At 44.2% G+C, this 18,995-nt stretch overlaps 1 long non-coding RNA gene across 1 annotated transcript in view; it reads right to left on the bottom strand.

Moving 5' to 3' along the window:
* Positions 1 to 956: 956 nt before the first annotated feature.
* Positions 957 to 18,995, bottom strand: part of LOC142766921 (uncharacterized) — a 42,001-nt gene continuing 23,962 nt past the window's right edge. Inside the window, exons 4-5 of the long non-coding RNA XR_012884663.1 lie at positions 14,469 to 14,555; positions 957 to 1,159 (exon numbers count right to left, since the gene is read on the bottom strand). This is a non-coding gene — a long non-coding RNA (uncharacterized LOC142766921). The remainder of the gene's footprint in view (positions 1,160 to 14,468; positions 14,556 to 18,995) is intronic.

Genomic DNA, 18,995 nt, shown 5'->3' with positions numbered 1-18,995 from the left:
GCCCTTAGCTTTCCTTTCGCTTGTCGCTACATAGGCATTGACTAAGTGTGGCTGGCCTTTGATCTTTAGAGTGGTAATACGCCCCACGTGGTCCACCACTGTTTGGTGCGGCGTCAAAAAAATGAAGATGCTAGAACCTCGATTGATGTTGAGCGAAAATTCTTCACCAGATATTTGTTCGCTACAAGCTGCTATAACGGTATCTGCCAGTAGTGGGCTAGTCAGGTTCTTGACCGGTAGCCCTTTGTTTGGTCGCACCACTATCTTGAAGTAGTCTTTGGACATGTGGGGTAGCTGCGTGTATTGCTTCAGCAGTAGATACTTGTTAGTGGTTCGAGGTTGTCAAAAAATCCATAGATTTGGCCTTCTTCTCTTTTGCAAGAATTTTTTTCAGCCGCAGAGTGAGCACCATTTGCGAGGCTATCCGCTTCATTTTGGCTGTCAGTCCCGGCGTTCTGATCGCTAGGTCCATTTGGCGTTGATATGAGTGCGCATTTGATTTATACTCGTGTTTACTGTGCACTACATCTATTCGCCTTGCAACATTGTGCTGGTTTTAAAATGACATACCAACCTTCCTCATCCGTGCTTCGCATATCATCGATTCCCACTGTACCTGGGATCTGCCAATTTTTAGGTTACTATCTGCCTTATATTACATTTGTTACGAATCAAATTTTAAATCTGGTATTGTGCGTTTTTAGTGGAACATACCCTGTTAGGACTGCAAACTGCGAATTTTAATTACCACCTGTTTTCCAGTAGCAATAGGTGTAAATATAAGGGAAAAGTCTAGAAAACACGTGAGCAACATAAATACAGGTGTTCTTTCTCAATGTTTGTTGGCATTGGTTCTGAGTCAGTTAACTCATACTGTTAATGCTTTCACCAGTTAGAGCGTACGCCTACGTTGCATCTGTACTTTGTGTTCCTTATTAAAGAATTATTCTACAAAATCAGCCCATAGATATTTTTTATTTCTTCGTCTTTTTTTCGTCTTTCTTTAAATTTGGACAATCTTCAGTAACTAGCTTAACTTCAGGCTTTTCTGATCCGCATATCTTCTTATATTTTCTATCCAAAGCGGCCAAAAAAGAACTGTTTTTGAGTGCTTGTCTAACGGCGAAGCCTTGTACGTGGAGCTCGCACCAAGGTTCCGCTGCAACAGAAAAATAAAAAAAAGGTTTAGCCTCGTAACCTAGAGCCATTACACTGTTATTTCAGTACTTCGTCCGGACTGCCCTAATTGCAGTGATTTTAACCACGTGATCTGGAGATGCCTTTATTACTAGAAAACATCAAGAATTTTCCGAAAATGCATTTCGTTTTATGCTCACGAGTGCGGTCCTCATACAAGAACTCAAGGGTGTCCAGAAGGTTCATGATGCGGTAGTGAGGCTAGGCCTCCCTGTCCTATACGCCGGAGCCCCCTATAAAACGGGGGTGGAATCATTCAGGACCCCAATAAAATTTTTCATCCATCCACAAAGGAATGGACCCACGTTATACTACAGCCACGCTAGTCGCTAGTCGGGCTACTGTTATGTATAACATGCAACAGGGGTGATTTCGTAATACAGACATAATCGGGATGGATGTGCATTTTCTAAACTCATCTCCTTTTGATGCCTGCTTCTAGCGATTCTTCTGGCCGCTCCGATAGTTAAGTTTGTAAGGTAGAATGATGCAGTAGCAGATGAATGGTTTACGTCCCTTTAGTCATGCATTCTTCCGAAAAAAAACATGAACAAAAGAACCTTTTTAAATGCGAAGCGTTTCTTAGGGAACTTCAGCGACTTCGAGTGCGTCTATCTATCTATCTATCTATCTATCTATCTATCTATCTATCTATCTATCTATCTATCTATCTATCTATCTATCTATCTACCTATCTATCTATCTATCTATATATCTATCTATCTATCTATCTATCTATCTATCTATCTATCTATCTATCTGTCTGTCTGTCTGTCTGTCTGTCTGTCTATCTATCTATCTATCTATCTATCTATCTATCTATCTATCTATCTATCTATCTATCTATCTATCTGTCTGTCTGTCTGTCTGTCTGTCTGTCTGTCTGTCTGTCTGCCTGCCTGTCTGTCTGTCTGTCTGTCTGTCTATCTATCTATCTATCTATCTATCTATCTATCTATCTATCTATCTATCTATCTATCTATCTATCTATCTGGGTGCTTACGTTTGGGTGCTCTCGCAGACACCCCGTTAAATAGGCGTAAACCAAAACTAGCATAAAAGGGTAAGATAGTTTGACAAATATCACGCTCTGGTCAAGACATGAATTAAGTCACAATTTCGTCGCGTACGTTGTGAAACACTTCCAGAGGGACAGTGTTACATACCCGAATACCAGCGGCATATACTCGCCAATAAGTGTATGTGCCACAAGTGATTGACATTAAGTATCTACCCAGGAACGACGAAAACACACATGGGTATTATTATCGCACGAGCGTTAAGAAATACCCGACTTCGGTGGAAATTCAATTCGACAACATTTTTCCTAATAATGCCAAAGTACTTCTCCATAATATTTTGGATGGTTTACTACAAGATCACCTGCGCCGTATTACAACGAACGTTATTATTGCTACAGACGCATCGCAATACGACGAAAAATCAGGGGTTGGTAATTTCAGCCCAATTTTAAATTGAATTTATTCGCTTCGACTACCCAATTTCATACCCGTTTTTGTGGCTGAGTTTCTGGCAGTGGTGCTCGCCTTAAGTAAGTTAGATACAGCAATTACATCAGCTGTCATAATAGCAGATTCCCTATCTCTCTGTGCGGCACTTTCTGTTAGTTCTGATAATCACGTAACAAAGGCGTTCCGTGCACTAGTACCTGCGCATTTGAGAAAAGTACGATTAGTTTGGGTGCCTGGACGTAAAGGTGCAGGCACCCAAACCAGGCACCCAAAATAGCCGATTCCTTAGCTAAGTCGCTAATCAGCGAACCAATTGTACCGCTCTGTCCATCATCCGCTTATGTGACTGCTGCTCGATTCCGCAGACGTACGCTTATGCAAGTCTTTAAAGGTTCAGCACTAACAAACTCTACAGAATATCGCATTTATTATATCCCTGGCGAAGAGACTTTTGCTGCACTCGAAAACAAGAAGTAGCTATCAAAAGGCTGCGTTGCCGGGAACCAAATCTAAATTTCTATAAACACAGGTCTGCTCAGGCACTTTCGCCACTGTGTGCATTCTGTGATGAACTGGAAACAATAGACCATTTCGTTTTGACCTGCAGGCGGTTTAACACGTTAAAAAAACCCTATTCCACCTAACCCTAGTCCATACCTTTACTTGGTATAGGTATGGACTTATCTCTGCCTGTCATTTTGTCTTTTGGAGCTTCCATTTCTGATTTCTCTAATGCGACAGTATTCGCGGCCGTCCGGGACTATATTGATGAAACTAATAGGTTGACTAAATAACCAGTTTCATTATTCTAACAGGTCTACATATTTAAATACGTATAAAATCAGATTATTGCTCTATTCTAATAATAAATTCGTTTATGTAAATATTTGTATGCATAACATTAGGCACCACACTTTCCAAGGCTATCGGTAATATTTCTGTTAAACCTCCATCATTCCAAATCTGAGCAGTAAATTTTGAAACCACTCGATTCTTGGCCAATCCCCCACACTAGGTATGCGCCACTAACAATAGGGGAACAACAACAACAACAACAACAACAACAACAACGGTGGCGTCGACTCCACGAATGCAAAAAATAAATATCAGGGTGCCAGTTGCAATCAAACCCAAGCATTCTGCATGGAAACGAAGCATTTCACAGCAGAGCTACGCCAGGTCTCGAAACTACTTTTCAAATAGACGCTAATCTTCGTGAAACGTCAACAGTGGTTGCAGTGCTGCCTACCAAATTTTTTTAAACTGACATATGCACTGCTTTGATACAGTCGTCGCGTCAGGTTAACGTAAATTGTGGTTAGTTGCCATGCGCTGAAGTTGATTTGTGTAGCAGGGTACAAGGCTAGTGTCCTCGCGAGCATCAGCGCTTCTTATCAGCTTCTGGTGTTGCCAATATGCATGTTCCAGTTGGCATCGTTGCGCAAGTGCGGAGAACTGGTTATATAAACATCTACTGCTCTTCGACACATGTCTGTGCGTAAAACATTTGTACATACATTCAGCGTCATTTCATAAAGTGTCGCTCAATAAAAAATTTGGCCCCATACCTGCACCAGTATCATACCTTCGTCATCCATTCATGACCCGTAATACCAAATTCAGTATAAGTGAAGCTATCGAAACGGCCGCCAGCGCATTATGAGCGTGGCATGTAGTGAAGCTGTTACATTAATTGATTTGTGGGCTTTAACGTCCCAAAATCATCATATGATCATGAGAGACGCCGTAGTGGTGGTCCGCAAACTTTGTCCACCCGGGGTTCTTTAACGTGCGGCCGAATCTGAGCACATGGGCCTACGACATTTCCGCCTCCATAGGAAATGCAGCCACCGAAGCCGGGATTTGAACCCGCCACGTGCTGGTCAGCAGCCGAGTACCTTAGCCACTAGACCACTGCGGCGGGAAAAGCTGTTACATTACACGCATGTCTTGATTTTCATGATAGGGTCTGACGCTTGTGTTCGCTATGCAATCGGGTCATATCATACCAGTTTTACAACACGCCATGTCAACGAAAGCACCCCAAGAGCCGCAGGACCTTGAAATGTAAATCAATATATTCATGACACACTCGTGATGATTTTCATGTCATGACTAGTGAAACATGTTCTTCATACAGTCATGTTATGCCATAACAAATTTGGTACGAATACTAAATAGGAACGGCCAAGAGAGCTAAAAGTCGTAGGCAGCTTGATCGATAGATAGATAGATAGATAGATAGATAGATAGATAGATAGATAGATAAATAGATATATAGTTAGATAGACAGATAGATAGATAGATAGATAGATAGATAGATAGATAGATAGATAGATAGATAGATAGATAGATAGATAGATAGATAGATAGATAGATAGATAGATAGATAGATAGATTGATAGATAGATAGATAGATAGATAGATAGATAGATAGATAGATAGATAGATAGATAGATAGATAGATAGATAGATAGATAGATACGTTCGAAGTCGCCGAAATTATCTAAGAAATGCTTCGCATTTAAAATCGGTGAATGGTATTCTGGAGGTGCTGCGTTAGAGTGCCTCGAGCAGGCAGTGGAGGCAAGCGAGCGCATAAAGCCATAAAGCCACGTCAAATGTGAGAATGGGTGCTATCTGGTAGTTACACAGGAAAACGAAATGCGTGGCATGCGTGCCGGTCTCTGAAGTGATAAGGTGTAGAACGCGAAACAACGGGTTCTACACCACCATGTCATCTTAGCAAAGCATTGGAACCACTTGCGTAATTACTTATGTATGCCTCTTCAATTAACAGACACATACAGAATATTGACATCTTGTTATGGTGCCTCAGATATGCGCAATAATTGATTTTTAATTGACAATCCCACAAGTACGAGCGCTCAATCTTGAGCAATAGAGATAAGTGCTGCTGATGGGGTCGGCCGTTTGGAGTATCGTTTGGCCACTTTGAGACCGTTTAACATACTGTTTAGGTTGGAGAAACAGACCGAAATTTTTTCGTCCGATGTCCCCATAAAAGGCTATCATCTTTAAAAAAATTGGCTCCGTATCTGCATGTTACAATGCAAATGTTGTCGAAAGACGATAGTATTGCATCTGAAGAGAGTGAAAAAAACGTTTATTTGATGTTCTGCGCAAGAAAATCGATGAATGGTATTCTAGAGGCGCTGCGTTTGAGTGCCTCAAGCGTCCAGCGGAGGCGAACGAACGCATAAAGTCACGTCGCACGTGAGACATGAGCGCTATCTGGCACTTAACTTGGAAAACAAAGTGCGTGGCTCTGAGACGGGCGTGCGCGCCCGCGTCAAACGTTATAAGGTGTGGAACGCAAGGTGACCGGTAGGTGTCACCACCATGTAGATTTAGCAAAGCACTAAAAACACTTGAGTTTTCGTGCAAGCGTTCCGTGGTCAGTGCAGTGTAATAAACGCTACGATGCTTAGAATTACTTATGGATGCTTTTTCCAGTAAAAGCCGCACATACAGATTATATACCTGTTGTTATGTTGCCTCAGATATGCGCAGTAATTGTTTTTTAATTGACATTTGCAGAAGTATGAACGCTAAATCTTGAGCAATATTTGTGGGCGCTGCGAATAGGGTCGGCCGTTTGGGGTGTCGTCTGGTGCCTTTTAAGGTACCATGTACCGTTAAGAGTAGACAACAGACAAATGTACAGACAGACAGAGAGACAGACCAAAATTTTTGCGTCTAAGGTCACCAAGAAAGACTATCGTCTTTAAAATTGCAACACGGTTACCTTCCATCCGCATGTTTCGCATAACGCCGATTCACAGGTACGTGTTATCTCTGTCTTACCGGAGTCCTTCAACTGACAGTGATGGCTGTTGGCGCAAGTGCAGCGCTTCTCCTGTAGCGCAAAGGAACCGGGCTCGCTGCCTTCTTTATTTTCAACATTCAACATTGTTTATTTTGCAGGAGAAAAAATACAGCATTTTGTTCCTGCGGGATGCAAGGACTAAAGGCTAAAAGCCTGACGAGGTCTCACCCCCTATTATTTGTTTTCAAAAATAGTAAATAGGATATAAATATGAGGTCATTAGCAACTGATGACACGCACTATACTATGGCGCAATTTTCCAACAGGTCACCATCGTAGAGCACGTCTAAAGCGACACCATGCTTTTCCTAGCGTTGTTATCACCAATGCCGTCTTTAGAGCGAAATAAATATCGGCATATGGCTCCTAAAATCATTCATCGAGTCCGTGACCCTGTGCCGCCAAATTGCTAAGGGCCTAACACGCCTTTTGACATATCATGCTTTTTCGACGCAGCTGTCAAGGATGGGCGAGTCCTTCGAAGGCACGGCACTTCTCCGGCGGCTAAGGGCAAGAACTGGCTCACATTTCAACGCAGCACTGAACACATTTCAAAATTTAGGCTTGAAACTGCCTAAACGGCGCCATATGGACCCGCCATGCTCTTTTGTGGATGTTGCGTGTAACTTCAGCGTACCCACGCTACAAGCAAAGCGCACCATTTAGCAACAAGCAAAAAAGCGCACCACGCTACAAGCAAAGAGCACCAAGAGATGCTCAGGCGCAAAAATTGCCGGCCATTCAGGCCAAGCTAACCCCGCCTGCTGCAACACCGCCACCACCACCACCGCCTGCTAAGGGCTTGCGTCCTAGCACGCGATGCACTGTAGGTTTGTCGCAAGTTTGAACGCGTAATGATTCCTTTAGCATTCACTGCTGACTCGTGCAAAAATGCAACGCATGGCTCTTTTATGACATCAACGTGGAAAGTGTAAGCTGAGAATCACTGCAGTCTCGAAGGCGTCTTGGCTGCTGTAGGTACGTTGTCATTATTATCTTAACCCATTGCAATGCCAAATCCTTTTCTGAGGTTCTGCCAAGCAACCAGGTCCTGTGCTTGGTGTGACCACGTTATACCCAATTTCTGAACCTCATTGGCCCACATAATGTTCCGTCCTTGCTCACACGTTCCTGTTCTCTCGGAAACCACTCAGTAACTTTTATTGCCCAGCGTCCTCTACTTCCACTTCCGGGCAACGTGCTTGGCCAATGTTCAATTCTTCCTGATTTCAACGATCAGGTCTTTTACCCCCGTTTGTTACCTGACCCACCTTTTTCTGTTGCTGTCTGTTACACCTGTCAGTTTCTTTTCGATACTCTCTGCGCCGTCCCCTATTCACGTTGAACCTTCTCCGTCATACCTATACACGGGGCTTAAACTGGTGGCGTCACCAAATTTGTGGCATGCGTGTTCTTTGCTGTAAGCATCTCGCTTAGTTCCAGGAAATATGATACACACACCAAGATTCGTGTATTTTCGCTAAATAATTTATTAATGCTTTATTTATGTCGACAATTTTTGGTTTCGCTTTCGCGGTGCCGAATTGGGCAGTGACGTCGATGCATGGGTGGCTTGGTCACGTGAGAACACAAGGCTGTGACGCACATCGCGTTGAGTTTCGTCTGCTCTCATACACATGGACCACACCAAGCACCAGCGAAACAAACGCACTGACAGCTGCTATGGCCAGCTGCATTAGCATCGAGGCAGCGGCAAGGCAAAAGACAGCAAGAAGGAAACGAAGCGTTTATATTGTTACAAGAAGGAGATCGACTTGGAGGAGTAGGCACAGATGTATTCTCAGCCGGTTAAGCGAGCATCGCCAGCCACAGAGATTAGCTCGCGCCCGTCTATATGCTTTGTCTTCTTCATCTCTATGCATTGGCACGTCGCATCACCCCAGGTGGCGGAGGCAGCGTCTCAGTGCTTTAAAGGTCGTCATCTGATGCAATCTTGTAGGGCTTGATCCACCAGACGTGTACAATATCACTGGACCGCACAGCAGATGATGATGGATAGATGGGGCTGATCTCGTAGGTGACAGGTGTTACTTGACGCAATGTAAGGTAGGGTCCCGTGTAATGAGACAGAAGTTTTTCTGATAGACCCAGCTGGCGATGAAAGGACCAGAGTAAAACGAGGGTATCGGGAGCAAAATGTACGTCTTTATGTTCTGCATCGTACCGATGTCGTTGGTTGGGTTTCGACGCCATCAGCCGAGTGCGAGCGAGCTGATGGGCATGATCGGCTCGCGCAATCGCGTCGCGGGCATACCCACTGGTGGACGAGGTGTGAGCTGAGATGACTGTGTCCAGTGGCAAAGTCGGCTCTCTTCCGTACATTAAGTAAAACGGCGAATAGCCCGCTGTGTCGTGACGGGATGAATTATACGCGAAACTTGCGTAGGGTAAGGGAAGGTCCCTGTCTCGGCGGTCGGGCGACACCTACATAGCGAGCATATTTGTTAGAGTACGGTTAAATCATTCTGTGAAGCCGTTTGTTGGAGGGTGGTGAACGGTTGTCAGTGTGTGTTGCATGGAACGAGAACGCAGAATGTCGGCGATGACTTGGGATAGAAATGTACAGCCACGGTCTGTGAGAAGTTGTCTCGGAGCACCGTGAATCAATATAACATCCCGTAACAAGATGTCAGCGACGTCGGTTGCACAGCTGGTCATAGAGCTCGCATAATAGCGTAGCGGGTAGCGTAGTCTGTAATCACGGCTATCCAATTGTTTCCGAATGTTGATGCGGGTAAAAAACCAAGCAGGTCCAATTAAACACGGTAAAATGGTTCCCCGGGTAAGTCGATTGGTTGAAGATGGCCAGCGGGTAGCAGCGACGGTGTTTTACGACGTTGGAATAGATCACACGTGGCGGCGTATCGGCGTTACGAATGAGCAAGGCCTTGCCAGAAGAAACGGCACCGGACGCGCTCGTACGTGTGGGTTACGCCAAGGTGTCCAGTCGTGGAAGCGTCGAGAAGTTCGGGGAGAACACAGCGGCGCAAATGCTTAGGCACAACAATGAGAAAATCGGGCCCGTCTAGTCGGAAATTGCAGTGGTATAGCACACCCTTTTGAATGACAAAGTAGCGGATGGAAGCATCATTTGGGGAGGATTTCATGCGACTGATGATATCAAGCAGCACTGGATCGCGCTTCTGTTCTTCCCCATTGTTTAGGAAGTCGGACGCTGACAAGATAGAGTTCTCCGTGGGCTCGTCAGTGTCCTCAGCATCGTGGACAGGGTACCGGGAGAGGCAATCGGCATCGTTGCGTAGGCGGACAGATTTGTAGACCACCGAATGGGAAAACTCTTGCAGGCGCAAAACCCAGCGACCAAGGCGGCCTGATAGATCGTTCAGAGAGTTGAGCCAGCAGGTGGTCTGTAACTACCGAAAATGGGCGTCCATATAAATAAGGTCGAAATTTCGCCACCGCCCGTACAAGAGCCAAGCATGCACTCACGCTTTGTGACCAAATAGTTACGTTCAGAGGCGTATAGGAGGCGGCTGGCATATTCAATAACGCAATCATGTTCATGTTGTTTCTCAGCCAGCGCTGCACCAATCTAACGTCCACTTGCATCTCTACGAATTTCCGTAGGGGCAGCAGGGTTGAAGTGTACCAGATTCAGAAAAGTAGTGAGAAGAGCGATGAGAGTCGAGAACGCAGAAGCCTCTTCGGAGCCCCATGAAAACGGGACGTCTCTCTATAGGAGCTGCGTAAGCGGCCTCGCTACGTGCGCAAAATTTTTCATGCAGCGTCAGAAGTAGGAAGATAGTCTGAAAAAGCTGCGTGCATCCTTCGCAGATCATGGTACAGGCCAGTTTTTGATGGCGCTGGTTTTCGCCGGGTCTGGTTGTACACCGTTGGCGTCTACAAAATGGCCAAGTACTGTGATTTGATGGCGTCTGAAGTGACATTTGAACGAGTTGAGCTGCAGGCCAGTGCGACGAAAGATGCCTAAGATGGCTGAGAGGCACTCTATATGAGTTTCAAATGTTGGTGAAAAGACGATGACGTCGTCCAAGAAGCAAAAACAGGTTGACCATTTGAATCCTCTGAGCAGGGAGTCCATCATTCATTCGAAGGTGACTGGAGCATTACGAAGGCCGAAAGGCATGACCTTGAACTGATATAGGCCATCAGGAGTGATGAATGCCGTCTTTTCACGGTACATTTCATCTACCTCTATCTGCCAGTAGCCGGATTGAAGGTCTATGGAGGAAAAATAGTGGGACCCATAGAGGCAACCAAGCGCATCATCTATTCATGGCAGAGGGTACACGTATTTTTTGGTAATTTTGTTGATGTGTCGAAAATCAACGCAGAAACACCATGCACCACCTTTCCTGCAGACTAGCACTACAGGAGCAGCCCAAAGACTGCAAGATGGCTCAATGATGTCCTTGGTGAGCATTTTGTCGACCTCACTTCGGATCATGTGACGCTCGGCCGCCGACACCTGATATGGACGCCTGTGAATAGAATTCTCATTGCCAGTGTTTATGCGGTGGGTCATGTCAGTAGGCTTTCCCCAACGGACGGCCGCTGAGGTCAAAAACGTCGATGTAGGACAGCAGAACCCAATGGAGCTCGTCAGTTGCTGCGGCGTTAAGTTGGCAGTGATTATCGACGTAATAGCGCTGTCGGAGAAAGTGTCAGATTGATGTTGAGCGTGGGGGTCAGAAGGAGCGGCCATCGTGAAAACATCTACGGCATTGTATTCCGAGGTGCAGAGCAACGCCAAAGAGATCCCTTGTGGCAGCACTTGAGGTGTCAAGCTAAAGTTCACAACTGGGAGGCACGTAGAATTTCCGGCGACGGACAGAATGGCGTGCGGTAATGTAATGCCGCGGTTTATCAGGACATCGGCGATAGGGGTCAGAAAATAGTGACCGTCGGGAACTGGTGGTATTGAGACGAGCTCTACGTAGGCCAGTGTCCGTGGAGGGAGGCGCGCATGTCCGGTTGTGCGGAGGCAGCTCGGCCGTTGTGCAAGAGGTTCTTTGCGGGAAAGTGTAGACGGAAAATACTGGTAGAACAGTCTATGAGGGCAAAATGCGCCGACAGGAAGTCGAGGCCTAAAAATACGTCATGGGGGCATTTATTAAGACAGTGAAGAGAACAATATTTACAACATATGTACAGAACGTGGACGAGGAAGCCACCAGACGCTCGATGCGCCGGCCTTTTATTAGCGCCGAGATGCTGATGGAGGATAAGACAGCTCTGCTGTTGGACACGCACAGCGTCTCTGAACGACGCGTTGAGAGTTTTTTTCAAAGCACTCAGAGCCCTTGACGAACTCACAGTGTGTCTCAGCAAGGTACGCCAGAACACTCGTAACAGCAGGCATGCTAGTTATCTTCTTGTTCACAAAAGACGTTTCGGAGATGGCAGAGGTCACTCACGTCACTACAAATCTGGTGTGACGTTGCGGAAACTGCTGTTGCTTCTCCTATTCTGAGACGTCAGTGTTGCTGCGCAAGTGATTTGCCTAGATCGCGAGAGTGAGCATTCAGCTACACAATTAGAAGTGAATTAAAATATATTCGCGTTTTTTATGTCCGAGTCTTCGTTTGAAGAGTTCTTGAATACAGACGAAACTAACAACAGACTTGAAATAGCCGCGAATTGAGGTGTCACCACCCCTTTGAATTTTGAGGAGCCCGGCCACCACACGTACACAAGTCTTATATAATTCATGAAATCGGAAAAGCAAGAAAGGCAGCTTCAGTGTCATGAAGCGCACACAGTTTTTCATATACGTAATTCCAAAAGTAAGCCAAAGCTCACACTCTTTTCTTTCGGGCGCACAATTACATAAAAAATAAAATGACTGCGTTTTTTGGACATGCCTAAACACGGGCAGGCTACGCATTTCGGCGGGATAGATCAGCTACGACGTGAAAACCGAGGTACAGTTCTTGCAGAATATTACAGATTGTTTCAGCCTTACAGAAACGTATGATGCTGCAGCACGCAGGGTGTGATGGAACAGAGCATTCGACTTAGTTTGCCAGTGAGCATAGCGTCAAGGCTGAATATGTGGTACCGTACTGTACTCCATTGCTAAAAACCTCAAGGACTATAGATCATCAATGAAAGTAACTTGAAAAATGACAGGAACCACTCCACCAAATTTTCAGAAAATTTTCTTCTTAGTTAGGTGCTGTCTGTCTTTATATCTCTTAATTAAACGCGCAGTTTGCTCATGAATCTGAGGTTTAGAAAAGATCAGCTTCTTCACATTTCGGAATGACAAAGAAAATTGAACAATAACAGTCACGGCTGTGAATTCTAAGCTGTGGCTGTTATTGCTTTGCACACATTGCAAAGATCTTCTTTCAAGCGTTGATTAGGGCATAATATTAATAACAGAACTACAACTAGATAACGCAAAAATTAAAGGATAGAATCCCGAACGAGGCATGGAAGTCAAAAATAAATAAGGACGTAGCATGTTGGCACATAAGTGCGTTGGTGTTTAGACCACCAAAAACACCTGATTTGAACATTAGAATTGCCTCAAATCTAAGCTGCTAAATGGGTATTTGGGCTGCTGACGAAAGAGTGTATATGTTCAGTGCTGAAAAAAAAAACGCCACGCATGCGCGGTAGGCGCAGCATAGTCACAGCGATAGCTAGAAGAGCGGCCTTTAAGAGCCTTTTCAGAACACTCAATGGGTAACTACTGCAAATACACTTGCTTACCCACTAGGGAATTAATGAAAAACATTTGGGTAGTAGGCCGGCATTCGATATGCTATTTCTCATCGTTATTCTGAGAAGCGTAGTATCCGCTAAACACTTGCAGGGAATTTGGTGCCAATTGTCCATGCAGTGGCTGACGACGATGAAGAGTTATGGCTGAAGTGGGTATGCGCAACAGTTAATTGGGAAACAAGAACAAGCTTTCGTTATGGTTTGGAGCATTGGACAGCCCATTCATTACGCTATTCGCATTGTGCGATGACGTGTTGTTCTTTCGCTGTTGTAAAACGCTTTTTAAGTCGTATTAACGCGATTTCTTTCCCGACATCAAGCCTTCCTAAGGCAAGTTGACAAGTCACAAGCACTGGTGTAGCTCAGTGGTAGAATATTGGGCTGGCACCCAGAGGACCCTGGTTCTAGCCCCTCTGTGCCATTGGTGCTAGGTAATGCCTGCCTAAGGCAAGTTTGACAACAAGTTATAAACACCAGCGTAACTCAGTAGTAGAATATGGCCAGCACCTAGTGGGCCCGGGTTCAAGCCCCACTGCGTCATTTGTGCAAGGTTTTTTTTTAATTTTGCACGATGTGGCTACGGACACCAGCGGCGGCGGTGGCGGCAGACAACAACAACTGCGCGTGACCAGAAAATTGATCTCATAACATCTTTTGTTGTAAGAAATGAATCGGCTAGATGGGCCGGCTTGTTGAGAGCCCTTTAAAGCAATAAATACCTTTAGATACGAGACAGCAAGCGCTCCACCACACCTCACAAGAATGCCTTAGAGATTCTAATTATTTGGAAGTAACATCCAAGCCTTCTTTGCGGCCCGAAGAATCACCCAGAGTGAACTAACTCTAACTTTATATTAAAAACCTCTATTAGAAATTGATCTCAAGATCCTATTGGCCAAAGTACATTAGAGTGATAAGTGGGTACGTGTGAAGCCATCTACGGAATATTTATTGCCCATTACTCGCTGTGCAGGAAAATTTCTGAGCACTCATTTTGAGTTCTCACTCTTTTCCTACACTCCAGTGAGCACTTAGTTTCTGTCTTTAAGGGTTAAATTAGCTTTGAAGAGATAAATAATTTTCGCAGGTAAGGTTATGTTCCGAAGTAAATTAGTTTGTCTTACATAAACGGTTAAATAGTCTTCAAGGCATGCTGTGCTACTTACTTGTACTATACAACGAAAGGCGCTTTATAATATTCAAGGTATACTTGCAATTTTCGGCGTCGACAAGGCGCACCAGAAAAATGGCAAGCCAAAAAAATCTATTATAGTACTTGAGTTCTTTTATTACGTGTTCCCCTGAAAAATGTCAGAAGATACAGCCTGTTAGTATTACCAGAGCATATCTTGGGCCATACCAAGGTGACCTGTCACTGTGGCCACCGGTTTCTATTAATTGTAAGAAGACGTAACGGAGACTCAAACTCACTGGCGACAAAGACTGCGGAACACAGTGCTAGAGCACCGGTCGCGCTATTTGAAGGTTGCTGGCTTGGTTTCTTCCAGCGTAAAGTTAGAGAGCTTTACGCTGCACTTTTCCTATATTTTACATTTGCCTTTAATTTTTTTTTCTAAAAACATTCCCTACTTTTGTCTTGGCATCTCTCTCTTAGTATCGAATAATACTGCGACTAACAAAGAAAATCAAGCCTTCAAACTGACGCTTTTTTGCTTCACACATCTATCTATCTATCTATCTATCTATCTATCTATCTATCTATCTATCTATCTATCTATCTATCTATCTATCTATCTATCGATCTATCGATCTATCGATCTATCTATCTATCTATCTATCTATCTATCTATCTATCTATCGATCTATCTATCTATCTATCTATCTATCTATCTATATATCTATCTATCTATCTTTTGCAAAAAACTATAGTAATAGGGACACATTTAGCCAGCATAAAGATAACAGCAGTCGTTAGCAGTAATTAAAACACGTACACTCATGTAAAGAAGTATTTGTTTAAACAGCAAGCTCGGTATATAAGTACGTGGAACCACTCAAACGTTGTTGACGCGCCGTTGCCACGCTTCTACGTGGTTTCTCCTTTGTACTCACACGGCCATTCAATGGTGCAGGAGGCGCACGTGCAAAACAAGCTTCACCTTCAGGATTTGAACGCGATACCAATATCCACGCACAAAGACACACGTCACACTATTGCCTTGCGAATGGCTAACCTGCCTTTAGTTCTGGGTGAAGACGTAAAGCTGAAGTGCAAGCACCGTATAGCTCCTTATACCTTTCATTGCATCTATGTCGAATTTTCGCTCGCAGTAAACGCAGGTTTTTGCTGTCTAGCGAAGACCACTGACACAGGAATATCTGCGAAACGAAAGCTTTGATGCTGACGTGTCATAAAAAGCTGAGAAGGCAAGGCCTCTGAGACTCTGCCTGCCAGCGCACAATCACCGAGGCTTTCAATGTGCAGCGCTGGTGCAGCACATGAACAGGAGATGGCATTGTCACAACTGAGTTCAATTCCTTTCTTTGGCGAGAGCTAATCAACTCGCATCGAAGTGCATGCAAGTGCAATCATTTTACGGCTGAAAGTGTTGGGCTCTCGATGCAAATAAAGTATTGCCGTTGAGCGCCTAAACGTTTACGTATTTAGCAATACTGCGCGTGTTTATCATCAATGATTGGGTGCGTACACACATCGCACGTCGGTACGCTTAGGTCAATGTATACCACGTATACGTCGGTGATGGTGGATCGTCTTGGCTCCATCCCTAAGACGCACAGCATTTTCTGAGCAGGACAGCGAGCTCGTGCCTTGGATGAAACTGTTGCCGCAGCAGATACCACACTTCAGTCAGTTGACGGATATTGTCAAATCGCCTGATTTACGTTAATGCCTGATGAATGTTATGCACGTAAGAGTGCTTGGGCAGCGAGTTGAAACCGCAGGGAGGGAATGCAACGAAAGCGTCTGATGCTAAGGTATGCCTTGTGACAGTATCTCTGCTTTCTGTGATGTCAGTTGTACACTTCTATTGAGCAGTTGCCGCATGTGTTGATACGTAAATGAGAGGAAAAATTCGCATTGCTTTACGCGGGTTTGTGCTTCTGTCACACAAAAATCGTGTCGTTCCACCGTTCTTTCTTTTGCTATATATAGTGCGTGCACATCGCTTCGAGCACCTTCTATGATAGCTTGTGGCTGTACAAGGCATCTGCTTTTAGACATGCTGTACACTTATTTTCATCTGTTTAGCTGAAATGCAGCAGGCGTTGTAGTTACGTAAGCAGAATTATAAAAAAAATTACCAGGCCTGCGCGGTAGGCACGGCACAGTCACCGCGAAAGCTATAAGAGCGGCCTTTCAGTGCCCTTCAAAACACCAATTGGGAACTAATTCAAGCACACTTTCTTGGTACCCATTGGGGCATTAGTAATAAAATTTTTGGGTAGTAGGCCGGCATTCCTCAAGCTGTTTTTCGTCATACTTCTGAGAAGCGTGATATCCTCTAAACAATTGCTAGGAGTTTCGTGCCAATTGTTCATACAGTGGCTGACGGCTGAAGTGGGTATGCGCCATAGTTCATAGTGAAACAAGAACAAGATTTTTTGATGGGTTGGAGCATTGGATGGCCCACTCATTACGCTAATGGCATTTTGCGACGACTGGTTGTTCTTTCGCTGCTGTAAAACGCTATATAAGTCGCTGTAATGCGATTGCTTTCCCGACATGAAGCCTGCCTAAGGCAAGTTTGACAACCAGTTACAAGCACCGGCGTAACTCAGTGGTAGAATATTGGGCTTACACCAAGCGCACCAGGGTTCAAGCCCCACTGTGTCATTGGGGCAAGGTTTTTTTTTTCTAATTTCACGTGATGTGGTTATGGACACCGGCGTCGGTGGTGGCGGACAAGATGCAACTGCGCATGACTCTAGTTGTGATCTCATAACAGCTTTCGCTGTAAAACAGGGTACAAATAAACTACATAATTCTGACTGCGACGCTGCAGAAAGACCCACAATTTCCTTTCACGCACAAGCTATGCTGCCCAGTGGCATATGTGTGTCTGGTTACGTTGCTTTCTATGATGATGAGCTCTTTACTGCAGATGATTGGCATCATTGCTAACTTGTAAAAATTTCTATCTCACTGCGTAGTGTAGTCGTTCGTAGCTTTTCTTTGTGTAAACGAAGCTCGCTGAACCTAACGAAACTGGGTAAAACACCTTTCGTACAAGAAGCAAAGGGATATAAACAAATGAAGCAAGCGCAATCTTAATTCGTTGGAAGTAGCACAGCAAGTATGCATAAGTTATCAATGGCATACGTAAGTTTGTTTCAGGTATGATACGCGAATGCGTGTTCTAGTTCTTGCTCTACTGGTGTGAAAATGGAGGTTAAATAGTTCTCCTGCCACTCTATGTTTTTTATTTTAGTCAACTGTACGTGTTCTTTCCTAATAAAACTCTTAACATTGATAAAGATAAAGCAATGAATGAAAAGAAAAACGCAGGCTGATTAACCTGGTAGAAGTACTCGTTCGCTACCGTATACGCAGGGGTGCGAAAATATAGGCTGTAAAGAACACATAAATGTTGTTGTGAATCAACGGAGTTGCAACATTGCTGCAAAAAAAAAAAACTTGTTGCGAAAGCACCTATTCTTAACTGGTTGAAGGTGTACTAGTACAAATAACACAGCTTGATTGTGCGGTACTGTAAAGTTTACACAATTCTTTGCGCTTTACTAAATGCGTTACAAGGCTGGTATTACTCGTATGCTTGGAGTTGAAGCTAGATATATACGAGGCATATTTATTAGGTAGAAAACATTGTTTTAAAGAAAATTGTTTTTTTATTTCACTTATCACAAATCGGTTTTAAATTAATCCCTATCATCTTTCTTTATTTTTACGTCATCTTTTGGCACCTTTACCCAAAAAGCCACAAAAGAAAACTCGACTAGATTAAAACGAAAGCTTTGAAAGTTTCTTTGGGTATAGGTGGAGACGAATTGCGCCCCGTAACTTGACTCTTGGTTTCTGTTTTTGCACTGGTTCAGTATGTCATCTCGTTGTCCGTGAAAAAACGAAGTCGTTTTTGTTTTGTTGATAGCAGTGCACCTGTAATGCTTTTCACTCTTTGTTCGCCGGTAATAGTTCTCCGTATTTCTTGCATGCATACAATTAGCTGCAGGCCAAGTAATGCCGATATAGCCGTATTCTTCACCAAAACATGACAAAATTTCGAAATCAGCCGTTTCGTCAGAATTAGTTGCCAGGTGGTAGAGTTCAGGGCAGAATAAATAAAGAAAGTGGCACAACGTAAAAAAAAAGTGTTCAAATGCACAAATGAAGAAAATAAAGAATGTCAGTGTTGCCTGTTTGGCGTCACTTAGCCATGATCTCGTTGTGGCAGACTTCATGACCTGAAACGGTATGCAAGGATTACTCGCCAGCTGCCTTATCATAATAGGTTCACGTACGAAGCGACACCAAACAGGCAAAAATGTGTGATGCACATTCGCCGTTATAGCTACAGCAGCTGCTGACTGACATGCTTAAGTAAAAATTGCACATAAATACCCTGTAGAGTGTACGGGGAAAGGACCGCCCCCACACATTCGCGGTATAGCATCAGACGCGTTATTCGAAGGTCGCAGGTTTAATCCCTGCCGGTGTTAAGTTATCTTTTCGTTCACTTTTCTTCACGTTTACACTACAACTATTTCTGAAAACACCGCCTATGCTTTTACTAGCAATATGG

This window comes from Rhipicephalus microplus, chromosome 7, assembly GCF_043290135.1.
Source record: "Rhipicephalus microplus isolate Deutch F79 chromosome 7, USDA_Rmic, whole genome shotgun sequence".
NCBI lineage: Eukaryota > Metazoa > Arthropoda > Arachnida > Ixodida > Ixodidae > Rhipicephalus > Rhipicephalus microplus.
The sequence above is the reverse complement of the archived record's forward strand: the minus strand, read 5'-3'. Positions and strand labels throughout refer to the sequence as shown.